Source organism: Ursus americanus, chromosome 14 (assembly GCF_024610735.1).
Source record: "Ursus americanus isolate L20-20 chromosome 14, mUrsAme1.1.p, whole genome shotgun sequence".
Classification (NCBI taxonomy): domain Eukaryota; kingdom Metazoa; phylum Chordata; class Mammalia; order Carnivora; family Ursidae; genus Ursus; species Ursus americanus.
Window position 1 is genome coordinate 57,988,024 of NC_142140.1, and position 13,219 is coordinate 58,001,242.

Sequence of the window (13,219 nt, forward strand, 5' to 3'; positions counted from 1 at the left end):
CACGGATGCGTAGTGTCGGAGGAGTCTGGGGGAGCCTTGCATCCCTGCCCTGCCGGGCCCTGTACTGTCCCCAACCTGTAATCATGGAGACAATTGGTTTGTTTGCTTTCTTTCTTTCTTTTTTTTCAAAGACGGTGCCGTCAGAAGACTGAGGGGCTCTGGGTCTGTGTTGTGTCCCCAGCACCCAACCCCAGGCCTGGGTTTGTTTAGAGTTTATAAAGAGTAAAGAGTTTATACTCTTTAACAAAGAAAGACGTACAGAGGGCCCCTGGGTACTTAGGAAAGAGCAAATTAAAACCACAGTGAGCTGCCACCTACCAGAATGGCTAAGACAAAAAAGTCTGACCATCCTAAGTACTGACGAGAATAGGGGCCAACTGGACTCCCGCCGACAGCTGGCGGGAATGAGAAGTGGTAGGGCCACCAGGGTAAACGGCGTGGTGGGGTCTAAGAAGGTGAACCATTCACCTACCAAGGGATCTAACCATTTCATTCCTAGGTGTTTAACCAACAGAAGTAAAAAAATTTGTCTATAGGGGCGCCTGGGTGGCACAGCAGTTAAGCGTCTGCCTTCGGCTCAGGGCGTGATCCCGGCGTTCTGGGATCGAGCCCCACATTAGGCTCCTCCGCTAGGAGCCTGCTTCTTCCTCTCCCACTCCCCTGCTTGTGTTCCCTTTCTCGCTGGCTGTCTCTATCTCTGTCGAATGAATAAATAAAATCTTAAAAAAAAATTTGTCCATAAAAAGATGGGCACAAGGATTCTCAGGGCAGTCCCACTTTAAGTGGTCAGTGGGTAAGAGTCAGACTGTCCTTCTCATCCCTGCAGGCTGTGGGACACTCAGGAAGTGGCTGTCCTTCTCTGAGCCTCTGCTCCTTCTTCTTTTAACATGGGGGTGATGATAAGAACATCCACTCGCCGATAAGCACGTGAAAAGACACTCGAACTGCGGTAGACACCCAGGAAATGCTGGTTCGCGTGATTCAAAAAAAAAAAAAAAAAGATACCCAATATCATTAGTTATCAGGGAAATGCAAATCAGAACTACAGTGAGATACCATTCCACACCCACGAGGAGAGCTATAATAAAAAAGACAGCGCCAAGTGCTGATGAGGATGTGGAGAAACCAAGTCCCTGTGCACCTGCCGGTGGGGATGGAAAATGGTGAAGTCTCTGGGGAAACAATTTGGTCGTTCTTCAGAAGGTAAACGGACAATGGATTACCATCCCACCAGCAACTCCAGTCCTAGGCATCTACCCAAGAGAATCAAGAACAGTCGCACAAACAAAATTGTGTACGTGCGTGTTCACAGCAACGTGATTCAAAACAGCCAAAAGCTGGGACCACCCCAAGTGTCCATCAAAGGATGAGTCTATAAATACCCTGGGCATGTGTATGGGCACGTCTGGGCACGTCCCTTGGCCGCAAGCAGGAGCAAGGCACCCACACGTGCTGTCCTGTGGCAGACGCTGAGCCCACGACACTCAGGGAGGGAACCAGACACAGAAGGCCCCACGGTGTGTGAGTCCACGTGTGTGACACGTCCAGAACAGGCTCCTCCATGGAGGGGAAGGGGGCTCGTGGGAGCTGGGGGCTGGGGAGGGGAAGGCTGACAGGGACGGGGCTTCTTTTTTGGGTGATAGAATGTTCTAGAATTAGTGGTAATGGTTGCACAACATAGTAAATATACCAAAACCCACTGAATCGTACTATTTAAAATGGTGAATGTTATGGTATATAAACTATAGCTTTAGAATATACATGTGTGTGTATATATATATCAACGATGAGAAGAAAACCTCCCACATACCCTCGCACACAGAAGGCACTCAATAAATGCTCAGGATTACCATTACAACGGGCAGAACGAACATCATGGAGCCAGTTGTTATTCAACAAACATTCTTTGAGCATCCGCTGTGATCTGGGTGCTGGGGACGCAAGTCCTCGCCCTCGGAGAGCTGGCTTTCTAAGTGGAGTCGCACAGATAACACACATAAATAATTAAAATACAGCCAATCCTTGAAATACACCCGTTTGAACGGCACTTTCACACGATTTTTTCTGATAAATACAGTGCTATAAATGTATTTTCTGGGGCACCTGGGTGGCTCAGTCGGCGAAGCATCTGCCTTCGGCTCAGGCCATGATCTCAGGGTCCTGGGATCGAGCCACGCATCAGACTCCCAGGGAGCCTGCTTCTCCTCTACCCCTCCCCCTTCTCTCTCCATCTCAAATAAATAAATAAAATCTTAAAAAAGAAAAGTAATCTCTACACCCAACATGGGGTTCAAACTCATGACCCCGAGATCAAGAGTCACACACTCCACTGACTGAGCCAGCCAGGTGTTCTTCCCGCGTGTGATTTTCTTAACAACATTTTCTTTCTCTGACTTCATTGTAAGAGTACAGTAATAATACATGTAACATACAAAATATGTCAGTGGCTTACATCATCAATAAGGCTTTGGATCAACAGTAGGCTATTGATGGGTAGGTTTTGGGGGAGTCAAAAGTTATGTGTAGATTTTTTTACTGTGTGCGGGATCAGCTCTCTTAATCCCCTCGTTGTTCAAGAGTCAACTGTATATTGAAGTTAGGAGTCCGTGCTAAAGAGAAGAAAATAAGCAGAGCGGGGGGCTTAGAAAGAGAGTGGAATTTTAGATACAGGGATTAGGGAAGGGTTCTCTAGGAAGTGAGCAGGGCACAAGTATATCTACAAGGAGAGCATTGCAGTAGCAGAGAGAGTCAGTGCAAAGGTCCTGGGGCAGGACTGGGCCTGGAGTGTTGGAGGAACAGTGAGGAGGGCCATGTGGATGGAACACAGTGAGCAAGGGGGAGAGAGGCAGGAGGGGAGGGGAGGGAGGGGACGGGGCAGGTCCTGAGGGTCTTGGGGGCCTCCGGGAGGATTTGGCTTTTACCCAGAGAGGTGGGACCCCTGGAGGGCCACAGGCAGAGGAGGGAGGGACCTGATTCGGGTGCTCACAGGCGCCCTCTGGTGGCTGCTGATCCTGGGAGGACGGACTGGGTAGCAGCGGAGAGTGGGACCAGTACAGAGGCATCTCTTGACCGGTACATGCGGGCGAGGGTGAGCCTGGACCAGGAGGAGGCTTGGGAATGGCAGGAAGTGGACTGGTCAGGGATGGCCCAGATTCTGCACCCACAATTTCTGGGCTCACATCTCAGCTCCATGACCTTGAGTCATGACCTTGAGACAGTGACCCAATCTCTCTCCATTTCCTTTTTTGTAAAACGGATATAACAGTTAACTATCTCAGGAGATTTAATTTGTGCAAAATGCTTAAAACAAGGCCTGGTCCTCGGTAAACTGGCTGCAAGTGTTGGTTTCTGTTACAATAATAATAATAGTAATAATAATAATGATGATTATGATAATTGTCACTCTCATTACGTCAGTGGTACAGCTGTCGACCCAGGATTCACTTCATGCTGACCCCTCCTCCCTCAGTTCGCCTCCCAGGGAAACTTCAAGGCCCACTCTCAGGTGGATTCCTGGAGGACAAAGACAGAGCTTTGTCATCTTTGTGTCCCCAGTATCAGGAAGGAGGCACTGCGGGAAGGGAGGAGTCTCCTGACTCTTGCAAGCAGAGCCCCACCCGCCCCTACCGGCTCCCCATCTGGGTGCCTTTCTCAGTCCTGGATTCTTCCATGCAAACTTCCTCCCTAGTTCAGAGGCTGCTCAAGGGCCCGGACTAGGAAACTCCTACTCATCCTTCAAAACCTCAGCTCAAACGCTTGGCAGAAACTTCATCCCCTCCCCATAGACTCTCTAAGCCTCAGACCCTCCCTCCACCTCAGCCCTGCATGACCAGCCTCCTGAGAATGTTACCATCCTAGCATCCCCCAGAAACTCCCCTCCTAGCTCATTCCTCTCTATTAGACTGAACTTGCTGCAGTCCCTACAAACGCCCCGTGCATGCTCATACCCTGAGCATTCGCATATGCTATACGGTCTGCCCAGGACATCCTCCTCACCCTCTCTGCTTGGCCAATTTCCAATAGCTCCTTCCCAACCTCTTCTCCTCCAGGCAGCCTTCCCTACCCACCCCCTACACACAGAACCCCATCTCCCACTCCTGAGGATCCCGCCTCCAAGTCCCACCCTCTGCTCCAGCCCCTACCCTGCAGGGTTGGGAGCATCTGTGACTGACCCTGTCTCCCTCAGACGAGGGGTTTCTCAATAGCTGGAAGTGGTGAACTTCTATTTACCCTTCAAAACCCCAGCTTAAACGTACACCTCCGCGTAATCTTTGCCAGTCTCCTCCTGACAACTGCTTCATTCTTCCCCTGGGGTTTCCCCAGCCTCAGGGCCCCTCTTCTGCCTCTTCGAGCTACCAGCATCTGTGTCCCGTTCTGTCTTCTCCAAATGGCCAGGCCTCAGGATCTGCCCACCATGTGGCTGGTCACAGAGGAGCATCAAGAATATACCAAATAGGAAGGAAGGAGGGAAGGGAGGGAGGAAGGGAGGGAGGAAGAAGGCCTGATTGAGGGTTTGCATTTACTAATTCCAGCTGTACTGAGACCTCAGGCAAATAGCCGAGCCAAGACTTAGTTTAAAAAAAAAAAAAAAAAGCTAGGGAGCCTGGGTGGTACAGTTGGTTAAGCCTCCGCCTCTTGGTTTGGGCTCAGCTTGTGATCTCAGGGTCGTGAGATGGAGCCCCACGTCAGGCTCGGTGCTAAGCTTGGAGACTGCTTGGGATTCTCCCTCTCTCCCTCTATCCCTCCCCCTCTCACTCTCTCTCTAATAAGTAAATAAATAAAATCTTAAAAAAAAAAAAAGACACAACTAATCCCGGATCCTTTTGTAGGAGGTGGTATTTAGAGGCCAACGCTGGGTACGGACGGTGCTCGTTGTGCCGGGGGTGTCTCTCCCAAGGCCCTGTTGGTGAACGGAGCTGGAGGATGTATCAATGGAAATGAATGTATACACAGCCGGTCCTCATTCTTCATAGATTCTGTACTCACAAATTCGCCTACTCACTATCGTGTATTTGCAGCCCTAAAATCACTACTCCATGCACTTTCCAGTAATTTGCGGGAGTGCGGAGAGCCGCTAAAAGCACAAGCTGCCCCACGTGCACGTTCCCAGCTGAGGTGGAGAAAGGGGACACTCTGCCTTCTTGTTGTTTCTCTTTTTTTTAAGATTTTATTTATTGATTTATTTGTCAGAGAGAGCAAGCACAAGCAGGGGGAGTGGCAGGCAGAGGGAGAATCGGGCTCCCCGATGAGCAGGGAGCCTGACACAGGACTCGACCCCAGGACTCGATCTCAGGACTCGATCCGAGGACTCCGGGATTATGACCTGAGCCGGAGGCAGACGCCTAACCGACTGAGCCCCCCAGGCGCCCCTGCCTTCTTGTTTTCTCAGCTCAGACTGTAAACCAGCATCCTTTTCATGGTGTCAAGTGCCGCATTTTTTGCATTTTCGTGCTTTTGGCGGGTGATTTGCTGTTCACACGGGCCCCCAAGCCTCCCGTGCTGGCTGCTGTCCCTAAGCTCCAGAAGGCTGTGACTTGTCTTACGGAGAAAGTGCTGCCCTGGGACAGCTTCGTCCGTTGTGCGCCGTTGCCATGGGTTCAGTGTTGTGAATCCACGATCCGCATTAAACAGGGAGTCTTTACAGACACACGCACGACACAAAGGTACACACTGATGGGCTGACGAAGGTGTTGTGACTGGGGGCTCATAGGAGCCTCACGCCAGATTTCCTCCTGGAGCCCGACTTCGGCACTCACTAATTCCGTGTCCGGGCGCCTCGGCTTTGCGTGAACCACAAGCGTACCTGGTTAAATAAGGTCCCCGCCCCCACCCGCGCCCGCGTGCATTAGACTCAACACTGCGCGGGAGATAACCATTGCTCACCGGCGAGCACCCCCGAATGCTGTGCACCTACAGGAGACGGTCATCTCTCCCCGCCCCATTCTTCAGGGATGGAAACCGAGGCACGGAGGGGTGGAGATGGGTCCGGCCCAGCTTCCTTCCGCAGCCAACTGGTGTGCCCGGGAGCTCCCGAGGGTGTGGCTGCAAAGGCTTTGAGTTCTGAGCTTTCTTTGAAACTCTTCCCTTATGACTCCTTATCTGTGTCCAGCAATACGAGTCACCAAGGTTCACGAGCGGGCGGGCGGGGGCTGCGGGCAGATAAGGGCAGACACGTGGACAGTGCGACCCTGGCGCCCTCAGCAGGCAGGCCCAGTGAACATCCCCGGGGGCTCTCTCCCAGCCAGCCTCCTTCCCCACAGCCGCGTGCACGGGCGCGTCTCATCCTGCTGACCGCCGCAGGACGCGGCTCGTCTTCCCTTCTTGCCCGAGAACCGGACCTGCGAGGGGCTCCAGCGGGGTGAGCACATGGGTGGGCACGGCGCAGCCTGGGGAGGATTGCTGGATTTAGCACAGAAACTCTACTTGCCGCCCAGTTACATGGCAACTTCAGATAAACAATGAATATTGTTTCAGTGTAAGAACATCCCTTGCTCATTTAACCGGGCGCCCCGTAGCCCATCTGGCAGCCAGAAGCCCAGGCAAAGTCCTTGCTCCGCCCGCACCCCATCCCAGCCCCACCCCAGCCCCAGTCCCCACAATCCCGGCCCCATCCCCTCCCTCGAACCCAGCCCTGAGTTCCGCACAGCTCTTTCCCCTGCCCAAGCAGGTTTGGGCTTTTTCGTTGTGTGTTACAGTTTTTCTTAATACTGTTAAGTTGTAGTGAAATGTACATAACATAAAACTTACCACTTTAACCATTTCTAAGTGCACAGCTCAGTTGAACACACTCACCCCATCATGCAGCCACCCCCACCCTCCGTCTCCAGAACGTTCCATCTCCCCACACGGAGACGCTGTCCCCAGGAAGCATGGACTCCCCACCCCCTGCCCCACCCCTGGCTCCCACCAGCTCCTCTCTGTGTGGACGGGACTCCTCTGGGGACCTCCTGGGGGTGGGGTCCTGTGGGATGTGTCCTCCTGGGTCTGGCTGCTCTCGCTGAGCCCGGTGTCCTCAGGGTCCCTCCATGTCGTGGCCAGTGTCAGGGTCCCTTCCGTTCTAGGGCTGGGTCATGTTCAGCGTGTGGACGGGCCGTACTGTGTTTATTCATTCACCTGTCGGGACACTGAGGTTGCTCCCACCTCTTGGCTGTTGTGAGTCATGTTGCTGTGAACACAGGTGTGCAAATACGTCCTCAAGTCCCTGCTTTCGGTTCTCGCGGGTAGATGCCTGGAGTGGAGTTGCCAGGTCAGACGGTCACTCTTTGTTTAATCCTTCGAGGGACGGCCAGACTGTTTTCCCCTGCGCTGTGTGGTTTCCCATTCCCGCCAGCCATGCACTGGGACTCTGCTTCCTCACCAACGCTTCTTCCTTTCTGGGTTTTCTTTTTAAAGATTTTATTTATTTATTTGACAGAGAGAGCAAGAGAGCACAAGCAGGGGGAGCGGCAGAGGGAGAAGCAAGCTTCCCACTGAGCAGGAAGCCCGACGTGGGGCTCAATCCCAGGACCCTGGATCATGACCTGAGCCGAAAGCAGACGCTGAACCCACTGAGCCACCCAGGCGCCCCTGGGTTTGGGGGGTTTTTTACTCTAGCGGCCCTAGTGGGCATGCGGTGGAACCTCCCTGGGGTTTTGCTTTGCCTTTCCCCGATGACTCACGATCGTGAGCGTCTCTAATGTGCCTGCTGGACATTAGCAGATCCCTTTGGAGAAAACTTCCTCTCCCGCCTTCTGACTGGGATAGTCTGGCTTGCTCTCGAACCTCACGAATGTGCCATTGGGCTGCCAGCGTGCCTTCGCGCCATGCGTGCAAGACGTGTCATGCGGTGGCTGCGGCCGCTGAGCCTTCTCCAGGTGGTGACCCCATCACACTGGCCTCTCCTGCAGTCGGCTCCCCGTTTGGGTCCCAACCTGTACGCCGAACCACCGTTTTTGTCCATCTGTTGACCAAGGGATCAACGTAATAAGACCCACATTTCCCTTTGAAATGACATAGAATAGAAACGAGACTAGCGCATCGTGCTTTGCGAGGGCAAGGGGCGTCTCGTGTAACTCTTACGGGGGTGACGCGTGCGCTGAAATGGGCGCCCTGAGTCAGGGCACGAATGCATATGTCTGTGTGCGCAGGCTTTCAACTGGGTGGAGCGGTCGCGGCTGAGAAAAGCTCGAAGGTCCCCCTGCTGCTGCTTTTTCATAACCGAATCCTTGTGCGTGTGGTGCGTTGATTCACCAGAACGGTGATTCTCCGCTGGGTGCGATTTTGCCAAGAGGCACTCAGCAATGTTGGTGACCTTCCGACCTTCTGAGGCTGCCCGTAGGGGACACTGGGCCACCGTGTCTGGGAACATCTGTGGTCATCACGGCTGGGGTTCTCCTGGCATCAAGTGGGTGGGGGGGATGCTGCTCGGCCCTCCCCAGTGCCCACCCTGGAGGATGTCCAGCCCCGATGTCCAAGTGCAGAGGGAAGGACCCTGGACCAGGCTGTGCGGCGAGCCCATGGCCTGTAGCACGCCTGTGCCAGCCCCTGAGGCTCCGGTCCCTGTGCCACGCTGCCCCCGTGTGGACGGTCATGGCACACGCGCCCGCACTGCCAGGCCTTGGGGAGGGTCTCCGCGCGGCGCTGCCCACCGTCTCCTTCTTCCGGGATGGCAATATTTAGCTCCAGGCTGTCCCACATGCTAGCCTCTCGTGGCCACCCAGCCCTTGAGATGTGGCCAGGGCACCTGAGGAACTGAGTTTGTAATTTCTTGTCATTGCAGTTCATGGACATTTAAGGGCTAAGAGCCACAGGTGCCCCGCGGTGACCCAAGCGGACAGCCCAGTTTGTACAGAAAGCAGACATTCTTCCCTGGGCAGCAGGGGCCGTGTGGCTGTGGCTGTGGCTGTGGCTGTGGTGTCTCCGGGTTGGCAGACACGTGTGTATTTAGGCTCACGTTTTGAATTCTTGTATATTTAACACGTGCCGGCACCAGACCCTGCTCTGAGCACTGAACTCCCATCGCCTCAAGTCTTGACTCAAATAAGCCCTGACAATATGCCCATTTTACAGAAGAAGAAACTGAGGGTCAGGGAGGACAGCGGCCCAAGTGCTCGTACCTTTGTGCTAACCCCCAGCTAAGGGACCCTCAGGCCTTATTTCGTTCCATGCCACAACTTTCTGGAACTTGTATGACTCCCATTTTGCCGAGGAGGAGACTGAGGCCCTCTCACTCAGCAAGTAGAAGGCCAGAGAGAGGGGCGCCTGGCCGGCTTGGTCAGAAGAGCGCGAGACTCTTGATCTTGGGGTTGTGAGTTTGAGCCCCATGTTAGGTGCAGAGATGACTTAAAAATAAAATATTTTTTTTAAAAAGAAAAGAAAGAAAAAACAATTCCAGAGAGAGGATTTCCCACAACAGTCTATTATGGCGCTTAAGTGCCTCCCTAGAGTGGCCTGCAGGGTCCTGGGGAAGCTCCAAGGGCAGGGGGTATACAGATGGGACTGAGAATGAGGCCGACTGGAGTTGGAGCCTCACCTCTGTCAATTCCTAGCTGTGTGACCTTACGGAGGTGTCTTGCCCTCTCTGAGCCTCTGGGTGTCCTCAACTGTAACCATGTCTTCCTGGGGCTATTCCGGGGATTCAATTAGATAACTTGTTGTCTTAGTTTGCTGGGCAGCATAACCCGGCTGGGCGGTTTACACAACTGACATTTGTTTCCTCTTGGCTCTGGAGATCAGGTGCTGGGAGGACCGAGGGCTGTGTCTGGTGAGGGCTGTCTTTGGGGCACATCGGTCGCCTTCTCACTGTGTGCACACATTGGGGATCCCTCATCCCCTTCCCAGGGCACTAATCCCACCGGGGGGCCCCAGCCTAGTGCTCTCGCCTGACCCTCAGCACCTCTCAAAGGCCCGACCTCCAAATACCGTCCCACTGGGGGGCAGGGTTTCCACACGAGCCTATGGTGGGGGACACAGTTCATGACACAGTGCGCGTGCAAACCACGGAGGACACTGACCACGTTCTGTAGCAATCGCTGGCTGGTGGGACTAGCATGGTGGCCGAGGTTCAAATCCTGGCTCTTCCTTTCACCAGGCGTGCGCTCCGGGGCCCGTGGCTCAAATTCTCTGGGCCTCTGGGTCTCGGTTTCCTCAGCTATAAAATGGGTGAGAAAACTGTGCCCACCTCGAGCGCTTGGAACCACACTGGCGACGTGAGTGAGCTTGGTTGACCGTGGCCACTTACGAGGAAGGGTGTTTATGGGGTTAGGGGGCCGGCAGGGGGCATCTGGGCACTGGGGAGCCAAGACTGGGGCACTGGGCCCTGTGGGAGATGCACTGTCTTCTCATCCACTAGACAGATGAGAAAGACGCCCAGAGAGGGACAGACCCTTATCCAGAGCCACACAGCCCACCAGTCACAAAGCTGTAGCTGGCACTTGGCCCTCGGATGTCTTCGGGGAGGCAGCGAGGGCCTCTGGAGGGTAGGCAGGTGGGCAGCCACACCTCCTGTTCCCCGCAGTCCCCAAATGTCCCCATATGTCCCCAGAGACCAGCTCCCCGGCAGCAGCCTCTTAATCGCTGTGCCTAATTACCCCACAGCCCCTGGGAAATGCTGGGAACACCTTTTAAAGGTCCTTAAGCACCCCAACAGCGGCTCCCGGCCCTGCCAACGCCTGGCTCCCGGGGTATAGCCAGAAGCTCCAGGGACAGGGAGAAGCACACAAACAAAGCCAGGTCATCCTCAGGTGCAGCCGTGGCTGGTGGCAGCAGGCCTAGAGGCTTGGCCCCCTCACGGCCTCCTGCCCCCAACCAGGTGGGGTGGCCACCAGCCCGGCCACCCTCTCCCTGAGCCTCTACTGCCCGCATGTGCGAAGTGGGCTATTAGTAAGCGAATTAACACACGTAAGGAGAGGACGAGAGCGGCTCCCAGCACGTAGGAGACCTACGCCACCCTATCGTCATGACTGCTGTCTGTCTGTCCGTCCCGGCCTGCACAGCGGCAGGCAGGGCGTGCAAGGGCCGGGAAGCCAGGTGCCGCTCTGCTGCCGGCCAGAGTGGGCGACACCGGACCAGGCGACACCGGGGCTAACACTGCCTGGTGAGGACGGGGACGGCTCAGAGCCCCATGGTGCTGGGGGAGGGCGAGGGGGCGGCCGCTCTGGAAGGTGGTCTGGCAGTTCCTCAAAATTTAAAGTTGGGGTGTCCGTCTGACCCAGCGATTCCACTCCTGGGCATCCACCCAAGAGAAACGAGAACACGTGTCCACACAAAGCCCTGCCCACGAGTGTTCACAGCTGCAGGATTCACAACAGCCGCCAAGTGGAAACACCCAAGCGTCCATCGACGGATAAGGGGATACGTACAGCGTGTCCACCGCACACGAGAGCATCACTGGGCTGTGAACAGGAGCGCGGCGCCCACACGCGCTGCCCCAGGGACGGACCCTGAGCCCACGACGCCCAGGGAGGGAACCAGACACAGAAAGCCCCACGGCGTGTGAGTCCACGTGTGTGACACGTCCAGAACAGCCCCCTCCAAGGGAGCTCTTGGGGGCCGGGGGCTGGGGGAGGGAATACGGAGGGACTATGCTGGGGAAAGGGATTCCTTGCCGGTGATGGAATGTTCTGGAATTAGTAGTGATGGTTGCACAACTCAGTGAATGTACTAATAACCAAAGTGAATGGACCGTAAGGACACTGGGCTCAGGGAGAGCAGCCAGACCCAGAAGGACACATCCCGCAGGACCCCACTCCCAGGAGGTCCCCAGAGGAGTCCCGTCCACACAGACAGAGAGAAGCTGGTGGGAGCCAGGGCTGGGGCTGGGGGTGGGGAGTCCGTGCTTCCTGGGGACAGAGTCTCCATGTGGGGAGACGGAACGTTCTGGAGACAGAGGGTGGGGGCGGCTGCAGGACGGGGTGAGTGTGCTTCACGCCGTGGAGCTGTGCGCTTAGAGACAGGGTTGAGGGGCGCCTGACTGGGTAGAACTCTTGATCTCAGGGTTGGGAGTTTGCGCCCCCTATTGAGTATAGAGATTACTTTTTAAAAAAAAAATGGTTGAAATGGTAAATTTTTGTTTATCCGGTCATCTGTTCGTGGGTATTTGTTTCTACTTCAGGCTATTATAAATAATTCTGCTAACGACATGGGTATATTAGTATCTGCGGAGTCCCTGCTTTCCATTCTCTTGGGTCCACATCCAGGAGGGGACTCTCTGGGTCGAAGCGTGACTCCATGCTTACCTTTTTAAGGAACCGCGAGCCTGTCTTCCCCAGCACCCCATCCCCTCCCCGCCATGCACCAAGGCTCCAACTTCTTCACATCCTCAGCGACACTGGTGTTTTCCAGTTTTTTATAATAACCGCCCTGGGGGCGGGAGTGGCATCTCACTGAGGTCTCCACGCATTCCCGGATGGCCAGTGATGCGGAGATGTTCAGGGACTTCTTGGCCATCTGTATGTCGTCTTTGCAGAAATGTCTGTTCAGGTCCTTTGCCCACTGATGCCTTGGGCGGTTTATTTTGTGGTGGTGTTTATATATTCTGGACAATGGACTCATACGAGGGTTTGCAACAATGTCCTCTCATTCTGTGAGCCGTCTTTTCATTCTCTTGGTGGCGTCCCTTGATGCACAAAAGTTTTTAATTTCCATGAAGTCTCGTGTATCTAATTTTCCCGTCCTTCACTTTTTTTTTAAATCGGCTCCACACCCAGAGTGAAGGCCAACGCAGGGCCCAAACTCATGACCCTGAGATCAAGACCCGAGCTGAGATTAACAGTGGGGCGCTCAACCGACTGAGCCACCCTTGCCGGCTCGCTTTGGCGGTGGCTCTGCCAACCGTGCCTGTCACCCTGCCTCTTGGCAGCCCCATCAGTGCCCCCAGCACCACCCACGCTGAATCTCCATCAACCCCGGCCCCTTCCCTGCACGCTGCCCCCCTCCGCACCCCACCACCCCCGGACCAGCTCCCCTCCGCTCTCTGGGCGCTATTCCTGCAGGCCCAGCATGTCCACTCGGCCGTGCCCGGGGCTCAGGATAGTTTAGGGGCCCGTGAACATGTTTTCATTTCCTGCAGAACCAGAGGCCAGCGATGAATACAATCATCGTGACCGTATCATCACACGTCCGCCCTGGATTATATCTGTCTACACACCGATGCCTTCACGAAACACCATCTTTAACGTTTACCGTGGAGGAAGGGACCCACAGAAGTCCTGATGCCACCCTGCATCCTGCTCTCCTGGAA